The sequence below is a fragment of the Gorilla gorilla genome, chromosome 5 (genome assembly GCF_029281585.2).
Source record: "Gorilla gorilla gorilla isolate KB3781 chromosome 5, NHGRI_mGorGor1-v2.1_pri, whole genome shotgun sequence".
Lineage (NCBI taxonomy): Eukaryota > Metazoa > Chordata > Mammalia > Primates > Hominidae > Gorilla > Gorilla gorilla.
This window is the reverse complement of record NC_073229.2, coordinates 32,131,022-32,150,391: the sequence shown is the minus strand read 5'-3', so window position 1 is coordinate 32,150,391 and position 19,370 is coordinate 32,131,022. Positions and strand designations below refer to the sequence as shown.

Genomic DNA, 19,370 nt, shown 5'->3' with positions numbered 1-19,370 from the left:
GACACAGAGCTAAACCATATCAGTAGGTGACTAGTTAGTAGTTTTTTTCTTTTACACAGAAGCTAGTGTTGACATAAATTATCATAGCATCAAAGATACCTAGAAATAAACCAATCAAAATATGTACAGGATATCAAAGTCAGGTCTAAATATTATTGAAAGAAATTGAAGAAGACCTAAATAAATTAAAAAATACATCACTTTTATGAACTGGAAGGATCTCATCACTGTGAGTAAGTCAAACCTCTCCAAATTGATCTACAGAATCAATATAATGCCAATCTAAATCCCAGGAAGGTGTTTTGAGGAAATTGACAGGCCTATTCAAAAACTAATACAGATATGTCAAGTCTTAACAGTAACAGAGACAATCTTGAAGAAAAATAAAGTGGGAAGATATCATGACTCACTTTTAAAAGTGCACCAAGTAAAACAGAGTCGCATTGGTCATGGGATAGAAAAATGGACCAAGAAAAAGAATTGAAAATCTGGAAACAGATCCACACATATATGCATACTTGATTTGATTTATGACATAGGGAATCATGGGGAAAGGCTAAGCCCTTAATAAATGACACTGGTTCAATTACATATTCATATGGAAAAAAATCTTGATCCCTACCACACACTATACACAAATACCATTCCAAATGTGAAAGGCAAAACAATAAATCTTCTAGAGGGTTTGGCATACTTTTTCTGTAAAGAGCCAGAGAATAAACATTCTGGGCTTTGTGTGCCATAAGGTCTGTTGTAACACAATGAATGAGCATGACTGTATCCCAATAAAACTTTATTTACAAAAACAGTTGGCAGAATGGATTTGGATCACAGTCCATAGTTTGCCAACCCCTGTTCTAGAAGTTAACATGGGAGAATATCTTTATGATCTTAGAAGATTTTTAAATAGTCACAAAATGTCCTAATCAATCAAAAAGGCAAAGATACATTGTGGTCCTTTAATTTTAAGATGTTCTGTTCACCCCAAAATACCATTAAAGTACCGAAGAGGCAACCGACATAGTGGGAGAAATTATTTGCAACACATATAACGCATGTCCAGAATAAGTGAAAACTACAAATTAATAAGGACAAATAACCCAGTGCCATGTTCAGGCATTTCACCAAAGGTAGCCAAATTGCCAATTAACATTTCCAAAGGTACTCAACTTTATCAGTCTTCAGGAAAATAAAAATTAAAACCACAATGACATGCTACTACACACCTATTGGAATGATCATAATTTAAAAGCCTGACAATACCAAATGTTAGCAGGGATTTTGAACATACACACTGTTGGTGGAAGCGTAAACTGGCACATTTCCACTTTGGAAAACTCTTTGGCAAGTTTCCTCTAACGCTGAGTACTACATGCATACTTTCTGACTCAGCAATTCCACTTGCAGATATGTACTCCCACAGAAATATACACAACAGACATGTATAAGAATGTTTGTGGCAGCATTATTCATAATAACCTCAAATTTTAAACAACCTAAATGTCCATTAAATGGACAGTTGAATGGGTAAATAACTCATAGTGTATTTATAGAATGGAAAACTATTCAGCAGTAAAAATACATGAACTCGTATTACATGCAAATCTACTAAAACTTTCAAATGTAACAGTAAGTGAAAGTCACCAGACCTGAAAGAATACAGAATGTATCATTCTAATTATATGTGGCTCAAATGCAAATAAAACTAACCTATGGCATTGTAAGTCAGGACAGTGGTAACCTTTGGAGAGAAGGAAGAGCATGATAAATTGGAGGGAATATTCAGTGGGTTTCTTGGGTGCTGATAATGCTCTATTCTTTAACCTGAGTGGCACTTACACAGGTACATTCATTTTGTGATAGCTCACTGGACTATATACTTATGATCTATGTACTTTTCTGTATATATGCAGTACTTCATTTAAAGGTTTTAGAAATCTATTGAAGAAAAAAAAAAGCCACTGCCTCCTGTTCCAACTATATGTTTCAATCCCCAGAGCAGGTCAGACACAATAGCTGTAGAGATGCTTAGGTAGCACTGAAACGCTACTGGACAAAGGAACGTGGCTTACAAGTGTTCACACGGTCTCCTTACACTGGCTCAAAGACCCAGCTGGCTCTAATACATTAAACTTAAAAGGTTACCAGGCCTGGTGACCACCTCACAGAAGGAATAGATTCTAGATACACCCAGAGAAGTTCGTCTCAGAACTATCAGGTCAGGAAAATGAGGTTGTGAAGTCAGAACTGTAAAGCAATTCTGTTGTTCTAGCAACTGCCTTACGTTGGTCTCTTTCCTGCTCCTATTCTCTGTTAAATCTTGTAAAAGTGTCTTTACTCACAGGACAAGTGGCTCTCTATACTAGGTGGCTTAGATTTAGGTTTCCCTAAAGATGGGATGGATTGATTGCATGTATTTGGAGCTCTATTGCTTTTTAATACCCAATAGCAAAGAATCCTATTCCTGAATCCTAGAACTTCAACCTTCATGAGACAGCGAAAGCGAATTTTGACCCTCTCAATCAAAGTAGAAGAATATTTATTCCATCTCCTTCATATTTTCCTCTTCTCATCCTTGAAATCTTAATTAAACTTCCTAAATTCATTTCCTCTAAGTATACCACAGTAGCCAGAACCCTTATTGGCACTGAGAATTTTCTTTGGCAGAGGTATAATTGCTCCTCTGTCAGTGTCCGGTGGAAGCTAACCTGAGTGGCATGTTTTCATAAGCTTTGGTGGTTGAGAGAATGCCACCAGGATGGCAAGCAGGGGATGTGTCAAACACCTCACCTTGAAAGGAGCACAGGCCTTGAAGTCAGACAGACCGAAGCTCCAACACAGTGCCCAACACTCACTAGATGCTCGACCTTAAACAAATTACTTAATGTAGTTTAGAATCAGTTCCTAAATTATAAAATAAATAAAATAGTGTTTATCAGAATGGCATAAAGTAAGAAGAGGAGGAGGAGGAAGAAAGAAGAACATAAATAGCACTTGCTGTGTGCCTAGCATTGTTCTGTGTGCTATATACATGTTGACTCATTTCTATGTAATTGTCACAGCAATCCTAGAACACAGGCTCTATTCATATCACCAGTTTATAAATGAGGAGCCAAGGCATAGAGAGGTGAAGTAACTTGCCTGAGGTCAGATGGCTACAAAGTGGTGGAGGGAGGACACTGATCCAAGCAGTCTGGCCACAGGGTCCACGTTCTTAGGCACAACACCCAGTTGGTTTCTTGCCCCTAAAGTAGAGGCAATAAAGCATGGATTACTCACTTCAAATAATGCTTCTTTCGTCCCCTTTCTCACAAAGTTCAATGGCATATCTAATTTTTAGGTTTAGAAAGAGAGAAATTAAGAAGATCCTGGTATGTTTCTCTCATTTAATAGCACCACCTATATCTTGCTTTCACCTCCTCAGTGAACAACTATAGAGAATAGGGCTGCTTTGGTAAGTTCTTTACTCAATACACACACGATGAGCACCTATGGCATGCCAAGCACTATCCTAGGTAATAAAAGAGCCAAGGGGCCACTCCAGCTTCTTCTCTCTCACTGGATTCATAAGTCCACATGGAAATGCTGTGGCCTCAGGACTAAAGAATGAAGTCTGGGCCAGCGACAGGCCAATGCTCATACAGCCCTAACTTGTCCATCAGCTGCCAGAGAGGTCTGCATGAATCCAGAACTAAATCCAATCCTGGGTTATGCAGAGAGAGCCTTCTCCAGCCTGGATTTGCTCCTGAAACAGCAAGTACATTGTTCCTAACTCCAGGCCACGCTTGCCAGTAGCAGCTCATGACCTTCCAGAAATTGCTTTGCCTTTATAGAGCAGACTGTAATTTTAACGCCCACTCCCCCGCCCCCAACTTTATTTTTTCATCAAAAATTAATTTAAACACCAATGAAAGCTCAGAATCCATTCACTCTGATTGGCAAGAAAGGAAAGAGAAAAGAAAAGCAAAAACACACTTTGTTGTTTGCCACACCTGAACTGGCAGAGTCTTCAAGAGTTGTGCTGAGGTTGGAATTTAACACTCCCGCCTCCAACACAAACACTCCCGCGGTGGGGGGAGGTGGGGGGATGTGCTCACTAGGCCGCCCTCAGATCTGTGCGTTGATGGCGAAAACAAGGCCCTAAAACACATGTCCAGCAAAACTTGAATAAGTCATGACTTACACAAGGCAAACCTTGCTACCTACTGCTTCTCTTTTCCTCTCCCCACTTCCGTCTTTTTCCTTCCCACAGAGCTTCTCCTTTCCTTCACAAAGCTTGGGAAGCACCCTCTGTATAAACTAAACTGTACATGAAAATCCAGGTCCAAGTCCACCATTCCAAGGCCATCAGTACCTTCAACATGGGAAGCTAAGAATTGGGACTTGGAGAGCTTTCCTGAGACCTCCTTTCCTGTCGTATCTGCCTTCCTACAAGCCCTTGTCTGAGAAGTATGTATTGAGATGGAATAAACTGTAGGACTTCTGGGTATTTCTCTCTAGGCTTCCGGCCCAAGCTTGTATCTTTGGAATGTTCTCAGGGTTGGCCCAAGAGCCATGGTGATCATAGCAAGCCCAGACTCTAGTGATGTGGGCACTGTGGAAAGTTTCCTGGGGAGTGTGTCATGTTGAGTCAAATGCGAATGCTTCCCCTAAACTAGATGTTCTTGAAGTTTATGTAAATAGGAGGCAGGAGAAGCTCGAGTAACTGCAGTTCTCCCCATTTGAATCATTGGTTTTACTCTTTGCACTGTGTCCAATGCAGCCCACTCTGCAGAGCAATAGGAGTCAATTCTGAGGCTCCAAGGGCCAGGAGGAAGGAGAGAGCTGACAGCTCCCAGTAGAGGAAAAAGCACGGTCACTGTCCAGCTTTCTGGAGTTGCAGGATTGGTTTTCTGCTGGACTCCCCAAGTGGCAATCTAATCTACAGGCCTCTTTCCAGAATTACCAGACTCTGGGGAGACAATAAGAAAGAAACTAAAACAATTTTTGAAAAGTTTTCCAAAGTTGGTGAATGCTATATGTAGCCCCCAGTTGGCTTTGATATTTGCTCGGCTACAGGGAGAGGGGAACATGATGTGATTTGTGGGTGTCTTGATTGCAAGTTTTGGCCAAGGCCTAGGTTGTTCTGAATTAAGACTGAGGAAGCAGAATTTCTCTTAGGGCCTTGGTACTGACTTTGAGCTGGGATCTTCTGGAAGACTCCATAGAGTGGAAAAACAGTTGCCTATTATGCTTATGTAACAGGATTATAGATTCTTTCACTCCGAGAATCTTTGTGAAATGACCTAGGATGCCTGAACTTCATAATGTTGAGAAATCATCTAAGCTGAGGGGATGCGGGGTTGATTCTGGGTGTTGGAACAAATATTGCCACTTGGGTCTTGTGTTGTCCGAGGTTGGACTCCCCAGAAGCAGACCCTGAGTGATTCATTTAAGGAATATTACCAGAAAAAACTGGTTAGGGGTTTGAGAAGTGGGCCCCAAAAGGAAAGGAGGATGCCAGGACAGGGTGCAACACTGAGCAAAGCCCCAGGAAAGGAAACGCTGAGATGTGACTTACTCTCTCTCCAGATCTTCCTGTGTACTGTCACTGCTGTCCTGGCCAGGGGCCAAGGAAGCTAGAGTATTTACACCTCCCTCTCACCTGTCATTCACCGGTTAAGGACTGTCATTTCTAGAAGGAAGTCAATCTTCATTATTGCACTATCAAAATAGTTTCTGGACCGAGGGCAGCCCTCTGATAAACAGATACAGCTGCTGCTTGGGCACACCTGGACCTGGGTGTATGAAAATAATAAAGGGCTTGTAAGGGGAGTGGTCCAAGCACTAAGTGAGTCAGCTATATTTTGTCTGGGCTTGCTATGGACTGAACTGTGTCCCCACCAAATTCGTATGCTGAAGTCTTAACCCCCCCCCCAATATGACTATATTTGGAGATAGGGCCTTTATGAGGTAATTAAGGCTAAGTGGGATCACAAGGGTGGACCCCTAATCCAACTGGACTGGTGGCCTCATAAAGAGAGGAAGAGACACCAGGGATGTCCGCCCCCCGTCTCTTTTCATGCACACTCAGAAGAAAGGCCATGTGAGGGCACAGCCAGAAGCCAGCTGTCTGCAAACCAGGAAGAGAGCCCTCACCAGGAATCAAATTGGCACCTTGATCTCGGACTTCTCAGCCTCCAAGACTGTGAGAGAATAAAATTCTGTTGTTTAAGACTGTGTGTGGTATTTTGTTATGGCAGCCCAAGTGGTTAAGACAGTACCAAATAGCTCTGGGCTGGCAGGCATTGCTTTGGGTCAGTCATACACAGAGTAGATATATGTATCTGTAAGAGAAACTCTACTGATGCAATCCATGGTACACAAGTACCAAAGGCTGCGAGCGGTCACCATTGATTTGTCAATGCTGTGGGCCCTGCCCTTGGTCCCAGAATTAGTGTCAGCCAGTGGTCCTTTGGGGTCTTCCCCTCACCTCACCTTAAATTTTTTGATTCACATTCCCTCTGCTTTGCTTGACTGCATGAAGGTGGGACAGATGCTGTGTTCGCAGGAGGGCACCAGTGTGCTTTTCTGTTTTCCCCCCTACTTCCCAATCATTCCATCTGAAAAGAATGCATGAAACCAGATTCTAAAGAACCAGCATGTCTTTTTAAACTTCCTGGCCACCTCTTAGTGGGTGGAGATCCCACAACAAAGCAGGAACTATCTAGAGTATAGATGTCCGGCCAACCTGCTCACGTGGCCCAAAGGTGAGACCTGAGCTCACGGTTGCTAGCCACTGAGCACCCAGGCCATGCTGAGCACAGCACCGCAGGGCAGAGACTTCTGAAGTTACAGCCTTGCCACTTAACAGCGAGAAAGAGCTTCCCGAAGCCAGAAGCTCAACTATGTGCTGCTCAAGAACGGCATGCTGGTGGTGGCAGGCAGCCTACAGAGGAACAGAGAAACGATGTGGAGAAGCAGACCTGGGCTCAGTGTTACCTCCTTCTCCATAACTGTGGGACCGGCAAGGAGAAAGGAAAGTGGGGCAACAACCAGGAGAAGAGCCCAAATGACTGCTTTTGTCCGGGCACAAATATCGCTAGTTATGCCATGCCCCTACTGAGCCTCTAGATCCTTGTCAAATCCTTTTCCGCAGACTGAAATTGATCATTCACATATAAACAAATGTAAATATATTTTTAGCATGCCTCAGAAAACCCACCTTCCTGTTGGGTTTTGGGGCTCTCTCTCCAAGTCAACTGGCATATCACAAAAGCAACTGCAACTGCTTAGAACTTTCCACCGCATACAGGCGACTGTGACCCCAGGTGACATCTGACTGTGGATGCCAAAATGACTTGTGTCGTGAGATTAGAATCTCTAACTGCCTTGTGGTTTCAGAAGGCAGGAGAGGCCAGAACTTAAGAGAGGGTGAGGGCTTAAAAATTCAAGGTGAGGAGTTCCAGAAAAACCCACACATTTTGAGGGTCATTTGTGTGGCTTCCTGCGGAAGGTTTTAAAAGCCAGAGCACAGTACTGTTGAGACGTTAGCCAGTGGAAATAAAGGAAATCCGCCACCCAGCCAAGCAGCTAGCTGGATGGCAGCCCCCAGTTGGGGATGGTATTTCACCCTGTGAGGGCAGGCGGCGAAGGAAGAGAAACCGACCAACTGTCACCAATCTGAAAGAATTTGAGGGCCAGAAGGATAACAGCATGATTTAAAAAAAAAAAAGTATTCTTTTAAAGGCATACACAGGACATATGATCCCTAAGTAATAGCTCGTAATTAATAAAATAACTCTGTGTTCCTGCCAACGTACTCTTTTTCTAACTCATTTGCAGACATTAGATACCTCTTACCTCTTCTTTGCACTTATCATCATTCCACGAAAATAAGCGATTGGGGCAAATGAGGATTTGCATTGACAGGACATCTTGTGCTTTTCAAAGAGTAGTCCGTTCCACCAAGAGGTAAGGATAACATAATTAGAAGAAAATTGTGGGATGTGTCCATGGCTGGATGTGGTGGCTCACGCCCATGATCCCAACACTTTGAAAGGCCAAGGTGGGAGGATTGCTTGAGGCCAGGAGTTCAAGACTAGCCCGGACAACATAGTGAGACCCTGTTTCTACAAAAAAAAAAAAAAATTAGCCAGGCATGGTGACACATGCCTGTAGTCCTAGCTACTCAAGGGACTGAGATGGGAAGATCACTTGAGCCCAGGAGTTCCAGGCTGTAGTGAGCTTTGGCCACACCACTGGACTCCAGCCTGGGTGTCAGAGCAAGACTGTCTGTCTCTAAAACTAATTAATTAGTTAAAAAAAGAATTGTGCCCAAATGGCTTAGAGCTGGTTAAGTGACAGATGCATGTTGCTGCGGAGCAAAGTTAAGGTTGCTTGACTCTTAGGCACTTCGTTGGCCATGACCTCCTGCTTTTGGTTCGCCTGATAAAATGCTGGAGGCTCAGTCCAAGGTAACCAGCAAGAAGTGGGCTCAGGAGGACAGAGCTCTGGCTTCCCAATTGCACGTTCGTTCACAGGCTCCTACCTCTGCCATTGCAGGTTCCTTGACTTTGGCCTTCAGTCCTGACTTAATTTCTTTGCTTATGGGTAAAACAAGGAATTCCTGTCACACTGCCAACATCACCCCCTTTCTTCTCACCCCAAGGAGAGTGCAGAGAGGAGGCGAGACCAAGCCTGCCTAGAGTTGGAGTCTTGAGACGTGAGGTAACGTTGGTTCCCCATCTATGCTGAAACCTGAGGGAACTTGGCAGGGCTCATGAGGAGGGGAGGGCCAGCCTTGAGATTTTCTTTATGTTTGGCCTGGATGTAGTCCAACCTTAAACTCAAATGAAAACTTGAGAAATGTTATATTACCAAAGAGCGCATGTGTGTGTGTTGAGATGAAGGTAATGGGGTGGGTGGTGGCGGCCAGCCACAAAGTGCAGCTTCAATCCAGCTAAACAACTAAACCCTCACTGCAGAATCCAGGCCGTCATGACCGCACCATAAGGAGGAGTCTTTACTACGCCGATTCTTGTATTTTGTGTTTGTGCCCATCCAGGGAGCTCTCGGAACTCCTGGGTTCCAGTCCCTCATGTGGTTACTCACCTGAGCTAAATCTCTTCACTTCTCTGATCCTCAACTTTTCCCATGCTCTAAATTAGAGGTATAAATCGAGTGTCAGGGATCTTTTCATTCAAAGAACCAAGTTCTAGTGCAATCACTGACAAATGTAATTTCTAAATGTTAAAGTCATCCATGCTTCCAAGACGCAATTGAAAAATGGCAAATGTTGAGAGGCTCAGTGCATTTCGTTTCTTTTTCAAAGGGCCTTTCCTATTTCAGGCAATGGCGTCTGCGGTGAGTATGTGTGTATGAAAGCATATGTTTGCAAAACAGTTGAAATATTTGCGTATAATAGCATTTTCACAGCAGTTAGTATCAACAGGGAGAAACCTAGGAGTGGCTTTTCGTGGGTGTCTGTGAAATGACAGATTGTGCAATTTTTAGGAAGGAAAAAAAAGCTTGAAGGGAAAAACCCTAGAGGCAATAATATTTTGACCTTGAGAGAGAAAAAAATATGCTAGTTTGTGTATAGAAAATAAACTCTCCTCCAAAGTTTAAGTTCAGAAAAACCTTGGTTGCTTGCTCATAAATAAATTGAGGACAGAACTGTTGATTACTGAGGTTAATGTTCTTTTACTAAAGTGGAAACATTGTATGTAATTAGATTAAGAAGAGGCTTCGGTAGAAAGAGTGACGATGTGAGTAATCTCGAGTCAACAAAGGCACATTTTGATTTTATTAGCTAGCTATTAGAGCAGTCTTTGGCATTTTATGTGTGATGCACAGCATCAGGATGTAGCTGTTGAAAGTCATTTGTGTCCGCTGTCTGGACTAATTGAGCGACAATAATAAAACACTGTTTTTAGATAAACAATGGGTGGCGGAGCTCCATCGGTCCCTGCAGGGAGCGTGTTGATGCCTTTCAAAGAGCAACTGGCTGAGCTCACGTGCCACAGTGATTTCACAGAGGAAAGTCAAGTCGTTTAAATCAACTAAATTGAACGCAGTTTTGAAATGGAAATCAGTAATCCCAGTTTGGAGCTGCCTCCTTGTCAATGGAAAGCTAGAGGCTCGGATCGCCGTCTGGTTCTCTCCCAAGTCTTATTCAAAGGCAGGAGGCCCCTGAGCCACGGAGATTGCAAGTTAGCAATACCAGGGAAAAGAATATCACGTGTCGAATGTTTTGTGTAGTGCGTTGGTGCCGAACAGGCTGATATGGAAATATCATCATAAACCCCAGCTGCCTGCTCTATGTCCCTCCCTTCAGTGCACACAAGATGGGCCCTAGACAGACGGACAAACAGAAGGCTTCCAGGAGGATGTATGTGGGTAATGTGCTGCTGCCCTCGCCCAGTAGGAAGGAATTTCTCTTAGAGGCCTCCCTCCTCCTCAAAATGTGCTCCTCCCTTTCTCCTCCCCCCATGCCCTTTAGAATAAAGCATGTCCAGAAGTGAACCTCAACTTTGCATCAAGATTAGGATCTCTGGTTACAGACTGAGAACAGAAGAAAGCAGGCTGACATCCTCCGACTCACTTTATCTTAACATAGGATCACACAACCACCAGGCTTTTGTGGCAGCCAAGGGGTGGCTGGGGGTGCTTTAACATCTCCCGCTTTTCAGCTATCAGCCTTGTGCAAACAGCCACATGACCTAGGGAAAGACAGTGTGCTGGCTTGACAAACACGGCTTTGAGATAGGTTCACTGCACTCCGCAAACTAAACTGCATCTTCCTCACCCTGCTATAAACTGTTGTTGTTGACCAGCACAATTGCTCACTCCTGTAATCTCAACACTTGCATGAGGCCAAGGCTGGAGGATCACTTGGGCTCAGGAGTTTGAGACCAGCTTGGAGAACATAGTGAGACCTTGTTTCTACTAAAAATAAAAAAAATTATCCTGTAGTCCCAGGTACTCAGGAGGCTGAGGTGGGAGGATCACTTGAGCCCAGGAGATTGAGGCTGCAGTAAGTGGTGACCATGCCACTGCACTTTAGCCTGGATGACAGAGTGAGACGGTCTCAAAAATACACACACACAGACACACACACACACACACATATAGTCACCTGAGCTTTAGGAAGCTGGATGCAGTCCATTGACATTCTCATTCAATAGCTCTTACTTGAATGCTTGCTAGGCATAAGGTCCTGTGCTGCCTGCTGGGGAGATATCCTTGCAAAAGACCAACACACGGCACTTGAAGTCTGATAGATAGGTAGGTAGGTAGGTAGGTAGGTAGGTAGGTAGGTAGGTAGATAGATAGGTAGATAGATAGATAGATAGATAGATAGATAGATAGATAGATAGATAGATAGATAGACAGACAGACAGACAAACAAATACAATACAATAGACTATTGGTCTGTTGATACACGTTTAGGAGGTCACGGGTAGCTTTCCCCCTCCCAGCACACCCAGCCCTAGATCATCCAGTTGTCTTTTAGAGCTTACAAGGGAGGAAAAAAATTATTTTTTCTGCTACTCTTCTAGATTCTCCAGCTGGAGCCCTATAAATTGGACTGACAAAAGACAGATTAGCAAGAGAAATGCAAGCAGCAGTTTATTAACATGTGCATCATGATTACACATGGAAGTACCCAGAGGTGAGTAACACAAAGGAGTGGTTAGAACTCGGGCTTATATACCACCTTAACATAAAACACAGGAAAAGGGGTTTGAGGCTTCTGAGTGGGGGAGGCAAGTTATGGGATGGTGACCAGGAAAAGTATGGTAGACAAGAGTTGTTTAGTAAGGTGTGTTATGTGGATTTAAATCAGTACCTTCTTCATTGATAAGAGTTGTTAAGAGTACTCCTTTTCCTGGTATGGGAGAGGGAGATATCTCTACAAATCTAAATTTTGTTTATTAGGGGAAACTGTGTGCCCTGGTTTTAGAGCTTTTCCTGAGACTGCTGGTTCTCAATGGCCTCGAGCTCAAAATAATCCATATGCCAAAGAGGCATATTTTGGGGTGGCATATTCTGGTACCTCTCAGGCTACTCATGACACTATTTTCACTTGACTTCCCAGTCACCTCATCTGCTCTTCACCCTGGATGCTAGAGAAAATTCTCTGGCTCTGTCATAACCGAAAGCACAAAGTTCTTCCTGTGCATTCCTCTGATCTAAAGCATTGTGACAGGTTAAAACTAGGCTTTGTACAATCTTTCGCTAATGACTCCTCTGAGTCCTGCCCCTCTGGAACACAGCCCAAGACAAGCAGCCAAAACATGTCTTCACCTTCTCTCTTAAGAGCTTCTTCCTGACTTTCTCCCATCTTGGACATATTTTAGTAATTTCTCAAAAAGTATTTGCAATGGTTAATTTTATGTATCAACTAAACTAGGCTATTGTGCTCATTTGCTTTGTCAACCACCAGTCTGGATGTTGCTGTGAAGGTGTTTTTTTTAGATATGATTAATCTTTTAAATCAGTAGACTTTAAGCAAATTAATTTTTTCTGCATAATTTAAATGAGCTCAGAGGACAGAGCATTAAGCCAAAGATGATTATTCTCAAAGCTTAAAATCTAATGGAATTTATCCTGCTAGGTTTTGAACCTGCTTGGAACTTTTGAGTCCCCTTTTCCTTCTGATTTCTCCCTTTTGGAATGGGCATGTCTGTCCTATACCTGTCCTAACATTTCTATCTTGCAAGTAAACTTGTCTGGTTTCATAGGCTCACAGCTAGAGAAGAATGTTGCTCCAGAATGAATCACACTGAGTGTCACGCACACCTCATTTAGATGATATTTAAATGAGATTTTGAACTTAGAGTTGATACTAGAATACCTCAAGACTTTCAGGAGTGTTGGGTTTGGGTGAATGCATTTTGTATGTGAAAAGGATGATCCAGAGGGTGGTCTGTGATGGGTTGAATTATGTTCTCATGACCCAAATTTATGTTTTGAAATCCTAACCCCAGTGCCTCAAAATGTGACTCTATTTGGAAATACAGTTGTTGCAGATATAATAGTTAGTTAAGATGAGGTAATACTGGAGTAGGGTGAGCCCCTGATAGAATATGATTGGGTATCCTTATCAAAAGAAAAAATTTGGGCCGGGCATGGTGGCTCATGCTTGTAATCCCAGCACTTTGGGAGGCCAAAGCAGGTAGATGACCTGAGGTCAGGAGTTCGAGACGAGCCTAGCCAACATGGCGAAACCCCATCTCTACTAAAAATATAAAAATCAGCTGGACGTGGTGGCATGTGCCCGTAGTTCCAGCTACTCAGGAGGCTGAGGCAGGAGAACCACTTGAACCTGGGAGGCAGAAGTTGTGGTGAGCTGACATAGTGCCACTGCGCTCCAGCATAGGCGACAATGAGTGAGACTCTGTCTCAAAAAATAAATAAATAAATAAATAAATGAAAAGAAAAAATTTAGACACAGACACACACACAGAGGAAAAACACCATGTGAAAGTTCGATTCATGCTTCCACAAGCCAAGGAACTACCAGAAACTAGAAGAGAGGCCTGGAACATTAGATCCTTCCCTGGTACCTTCAGAGGGAGCATGGTCCTGCCAACATCTTGATCTTGGATTTCCAGCCTCCAGAACTATAAGACCGTAAATTTCTGTTTTTTGAAGCCTCTTAGTTGGTGGTACTTTGTTATGACAGCTCCTATAAACTCATAGAGTGTCCCTTCCTTGTCACCTCTGCATTGCACTCCCCACTGGATCAACTCCTGGAAGCCCACCTTATTGGAACCCTTATGTCACACAGGGGTGACAAGAAGGTCCTGCCCCTCAGCCCCATGTCATTGGCCTTTCTGGATTTTGCACCCTGCCATTAGCACAAATATTAGCATGTTCGTCACACAGACACGTTAGGATTGCTCTAGCTCCAAGTCATAAAGCCCTCTTAAAAAAATTAAGCCAAAAAGTGTTAAGTGGCTTAAGCACATCAGCACCTGAAGTATAAGGATTTTATCCTATACTTTTCCTGCTGAAACATACATTGGTATAAAAAAAAAAGTGAAAGGGGAGAAAGCAGCCTCAAAACTTATCTTTGTGTTCACTAAAAATGTTGGCACTATTAGGGCTAGGTTACTCTGCAAGGCTCAAGTGCATGTTCAGTTACCTAACTCTGAAACGAAGGATCCAGATTATTTCTTTCTTCAAATGGTTGCCTCTGATGAATTAGGAACACAGGATAAAATAAGAAACACCAGTTTAGGAGTTTAGGACCTGGGTTCAAATTCTCACTGGATCTCTTACCAGCTGCATGATCTTAGATAAATGACTTGTCAAGCTCTTTGAGCATCATTGTTCTTATCTACGAATGAGAGGTAAAAATCCCTATCTCAGGGAGGTGTATAGACTTTCCCTTTCTTAGGCCTCTGATTCCTGGAAGTGGGGGAGTATTTTAGCATGAAATATCCAAGTTATGCAGTGAGAAATCCATCATTATTAACATGAGGAAGGGTTGTCTTATAGATGCTCCGCCCTGAAGATGGGAAAAGACTACAGGGAGCTACCCATGGTTTCCCTTTGGGACCAGCAATACCTGTCATCTCCCAGGGGAGGGGTCATGTTTTGTGTGATCTAGAGCGTAATTAACTTGGGAGGTCATTTTGAAGGAGTAGAACTCATAAATTCAAATACAAAAGGAGGTGCAGGGCTTGGAAGAGGCTTCAGTTAGCGACAGGCCCTGAAGCATGAGCTTCTTCAGCTGCAGAATAAACCTAACCACGTCCCTTTGGGATACAAGGAGACTAGACTCAGGACCTTGGGCAGAAGAGTGAGGAGGAAAAAAAGAGAAAGATTAAAATAATAATAATAAGAGGATTCTAGAACTCCCATCTGAATCTAATTCGGTGTGACTGGAGTGTGGATAAATGTCTGTATTCAGGATGTCTATAAATGACTGCTACTAGATTACATTTCTTCAAAAAATTTTTTTCTGCTAACTGAGTAGACCTCAATGCCTGCTCAGATCTGAAAATATTCTATCTTATTTTTTCCTAATACGATGTTAAGGGTGGATTTCTTTTTATGAAACTCCCATGTGTAGTTGGGATCTGGCTTTAGTTCACGTGTGGATCACCCCCAGTGGTCATACTGAACCTGGGCAGGCCTACCAAAAGCTTGTGATGGGGTTCAGGACACGCTACCTTAAAATATAGCACCTTGGCATTTGGGAAAAGCACAGAAGCAGGAAGTTCACTTTTACATGTATTCTCCCTTCTCCCTTGAAGCAGGTCAAAAGACCTCATGTGACAAGTGCCCTCCTTACTCCCAGATAAAAGGAAGGAAGACACAGAAACACCACGAAGAATATAGACAAACAGACCTTGCTAAGTTCCCCCCCCCATTTATTACCATGACATCATACTCCCTTTGTCCAATCACACTTTCATCAAACCTGAGCATGAAAATACACAGGTTTCTCTGTTTGAGGGGTGGGTCTTCATTTTTGAAGTTTCCATGTCATGTAAAACTTATATTAAAGAAATGTGCATGTTTTAGCCTTGTTAATTTGTCTTGTGTTAGAGGGATCTAAGCCATAAGCCTAGGATAGATGAGGAAAAGATACTTAACACCTGTTCGTCTGAAGGCTGAGGGATGGTTCTTATCAGACAGGAAGGAGCCACGCATCGAGAAGTTGACCCTGTAACAAAGCCCTGGAGGTGGGAAAGAAGGAAGAGTTCAGAAGTGCATTCAGCACGTATTTATTGACATGTGCCTAAGTCCACAAGCACATATCAGAAGCCCTTGAGGCCAGATGTGTTTTAGAACTCAGAAATTTTCAGATTTGAGAAAGGCAATGTGCATAAACCAAATATTATATAACATCCCTAGAGGGGTTGGAGGCAACACTTTGCAAATCAAACACGGTATTTCCACAGTCCTGTCTCAGCCAAATATATGAATATTCACACTAAGTGGGATAAATGCCGCCTTACTTCACTTCATGTTTTGCCACCAAGGTGGTTATAAAAATTTTTGTGTTTTCAGAGGTTTGGGGATTTTAGAATTGTGGATAGGGCCTGGGCCAGGTGCTGCACAGTGTTCTGATGCTGGGGAAATAGCACTAACAGGACCAGAGCAGAGGCCTGAGGGAGGTGGTAGGCTCTGAACAAGGGATGGTTCCCCATTGGGGCCCTGGCGGATGCAGGTGTAATTCCCATGGGGAGAAGGGGAGCTTTTTAAAGGGAAAGAAAACAAAACAATAGAAATGGTGTTCCATTAAAGCCCTAGAAAACATTAGTGCATAAGCTTGAATGCTTTAAAAAAATATCTCCAACAGAAAATCACACAGAGAACAGAGGCCCCCTCCCTCCTTCCTGTCAACAATAGGCAGCTCAGTGGCTCTGGTGACTGGAGGGCCATGGGCCTCAGCTGGAAGATGTGAGTGCCCAGCAGACTGGATGGGCACAGCTGATGCCCACCCGACAGAAGCAGACCCCGATGGAGAGAGACCCACTCTGAGCAGTGGTTTGCAACTGTGTGTTGGGATATGGGGGAGACAAAGGTACCCTTGGGACAGGTGGCCAGAATATTTCCTGGTCTATAACCTGTAGGAACTGTCCACAGAATATACACATATGTGTATGCATGTGTGTTCATATATATATATTAACTATTGGGAGGAAGACTTTTCGTCTATTCAATTAGTTTGGAATGCTTGGGGGCCTGCAAATTAACTGGCAATAGACAGATTAGCAGAAGAAAAGAGAAGATTTATTTACGCGTGCATTTGACGTCACTAATGAGTAACTCACTGAATACCCAGTGGTGAAGGTTTCTATACAGGTTGAATATCCCTTATTTGAAATGCTTGGGACTTAGAAGTGTTTCAGATTTTGGATTTTTTCAGATTTTGGAATGTTTGCATACGCGTAATGAGATCTTGGGAATCTCAGGCCCTATATCTAAACACAAAATTCATTTATGTTTTCCATGCAACTTATACCCATAGACTGATGATAACTTCATACAGTTTTAAAAAGAATTTTGCACATAAACAAAGTTTGTGTTCCTTTCGTATATGTGTCTGGAATTTTCCACTTGTGGCATCCTCTCAGTGCTCAAAAACTTTCTGATTTTTAGAGCAGTTTGGATTTTGGATTAAGGATGCTCGATTTGTACCAATATAACAAAAAAGGGAGCAGCAGGAATTTAGGGATTCGATGGGAAAATGTGTAAGGTGCTGTGAGTTTTTCTTTGTGCTAATGGGAAGGGACAATTTGTCCACTTCCTGGAATTCGCAGGAAACCCCCTCAGAGCAGGGTTAATAGCAGCCTGTATTTTTGACTCTGCGTTAGTCAGATAAGGAAAGTTCAGGTAAGATTTTATATATTTTCACCTCTAAACAATCTTTATGCCAAAGCTGTCATCCCTTTAATACATATATGCATGCACATACACATGTAAATATATATTATATAGGTATATATACATACACATATGATTTATGTATACCTATATAATATATATTTATATAGGTATACACACACGGGATATTCTATACTTACAACCACTTATGGCAATTATTTTTAAAATCTCCCTCTGCTTTTTCTCTTGTTCATCTCTGCCCCCTCCCAAGATCCTGGCTTGCCCTCCTGAGGCCTGCAGGGTCAGGACCAGATCGAGGAGAAATGAGGAGGTCGCAAAGCGGCATGTGTAGACTGCGTGGTTTGCTGAGAGCCTTCAGTATGACGACAGGGTAGCACTAGGCTCTTAGGTCCGCCGTGAATCTAAGTGCAAGTCAGTTATGCTTGGCTCAAGCTCTTTACCCTCTAAGTAGATTTCCCAGGGAGTTTCAGAAACACCAGCACAGGACGGAGGAATTTTCCGAGAGCGCGTGCTCCTGCATTAGCGGGTGTACGCAAGAGCCAGAGAAATCTGGGCTCTCACATTCACTGGGCTCCCACTGGCTAGAAAACTCAGGGTCTAAACTCCAGCGAACATTCTCAAAAGAATCAAAGAACCTCTCTACCTTTTCCTACATTGTGTGGCCACTGTTGACTCTCTCCCACAGCACTCCCAGAAATTGTTCTGGATCTTTCCTAGAAGACAGCTTAGGGACATTTATCTTTCCCCTGCCCTCCTTGGGGAGAGCATGTGTGGACCACTCCCCACTGGTTGGCATCTCATCTCGGCCCCTTTGCCTCATTTCTGCGCTGCAGAGAGTTTCCCACAAAATTTTCCCACAAATTTTTTTTTTAGCATTTAGCGGGGATTTCACCAGCAAAGCAAAATACTCTGCCTGCAGGCTGATTGGTTGCAAAAGAAAAGGTGAAGACATTTCTGAAGAATGGTTCCATTTGAGAAGTGAAAAGCAGCCCTGGTCAAACTTGTGGCCTAGTCCCCTGTGAGTGTTTTTGTCGCTCAGTAGACTGCTTCTGCCACTGTTTATCCAGCACAGGGAAGGTGCTTTGAATAGATGTCTTTGCTGACACGGATCCCTTTGCTTTATGAATAGGGCGATTACTAAACAATGAAGCTGTTACATTAGGAGCAGGAGCTGGCTGGAGCCAACAAATCTCCTCTACGTTTACAGAGCTATAATTATCCAAAGTTTCAAAACACAATGGTATCTGCTGAGAGGGAACATCTGGGAGGGAACCAAGCCATCCCAATTAAAGGAGCGATGCGCAGCCCATGGATTGGATGAGTCCGCATTAATGGGGTGGTGATTTTTTTAGATGTCACTCAAGTTAACAAATGTGCTGAAAGGTTTAAGCAGAACAAATGTGCAGGGGGAAGAAAAATCACATCAAGAAGAGAGATCTGTTTTATAAGAACATCTACAAATTGGTTGCAGAAAGCATTCCAGGCTGCTGTTATGAACACTAATCAAGAGAAAAATGTTTCATGAGGTTTTTCCCATATGAAAATAAAAGCTTTTTCCAGTTGCCATTTCATTTCAAAATAAATTCTTTTAACCTCCAGAGGACCCCGCGTGACAGAGTGGGGTGGGAGGACAGCATTGTGGGGAGGTCTGAGTGGTTCGGGGTTATGGGGCTGTGCCGGCACTTAGGCTCACCATAAAGATTAGGGGAAATTGGTTGTTTTGAGAGATTGGAGACTTGATCCTATAAATAGATTCGGCCCAGATAGTAGCACTGGACTCTGCTTTGCCAATGAAGTTTACAGTATGCTCTCCGCCATAACAATCTGTCCTAAAATGGGTATGGGCCACATGCTTAGGGCTCCTGAGCACTTCAAGACCTACAATCTAAATCAAGGGTCTATTGCACCTATTACATAAGTTGAGGGCAATTCTTCCAGGTAAAAAAAAAAAAAAAACTAAAAGAATAGTTATGAGGGCAGTAACAAAACCAGACAAAAGAATCTCTCATTCATCATCT

General features: G+C 43.0%; 1 long non-coding RNA gene across 1 annotated transcript; it reads right to left on the bottom strand.

Annotated features, from left to right (window-relative positions):
* Positions 1–3,139: 3,139 nt before the first annotated feature.
* LOC129534240 (uncharacterized) lies at positions 3,140–5,656 on the bottom strand. The gene is made up of 3 exons (XR_008680752.1): positions 5,561–5,656; positions 3,993–4,140; positions 3,140–3,245 (listed from the first exon to the last, which is right to left on the bottom strand). It is a non-coding gene; the product is annotated as an uncharacterized lncRNA (long non-coding RNA).
* Between the last annotated feature and the right edge of the window lie 13,714 nt (positions 5,657–19,370).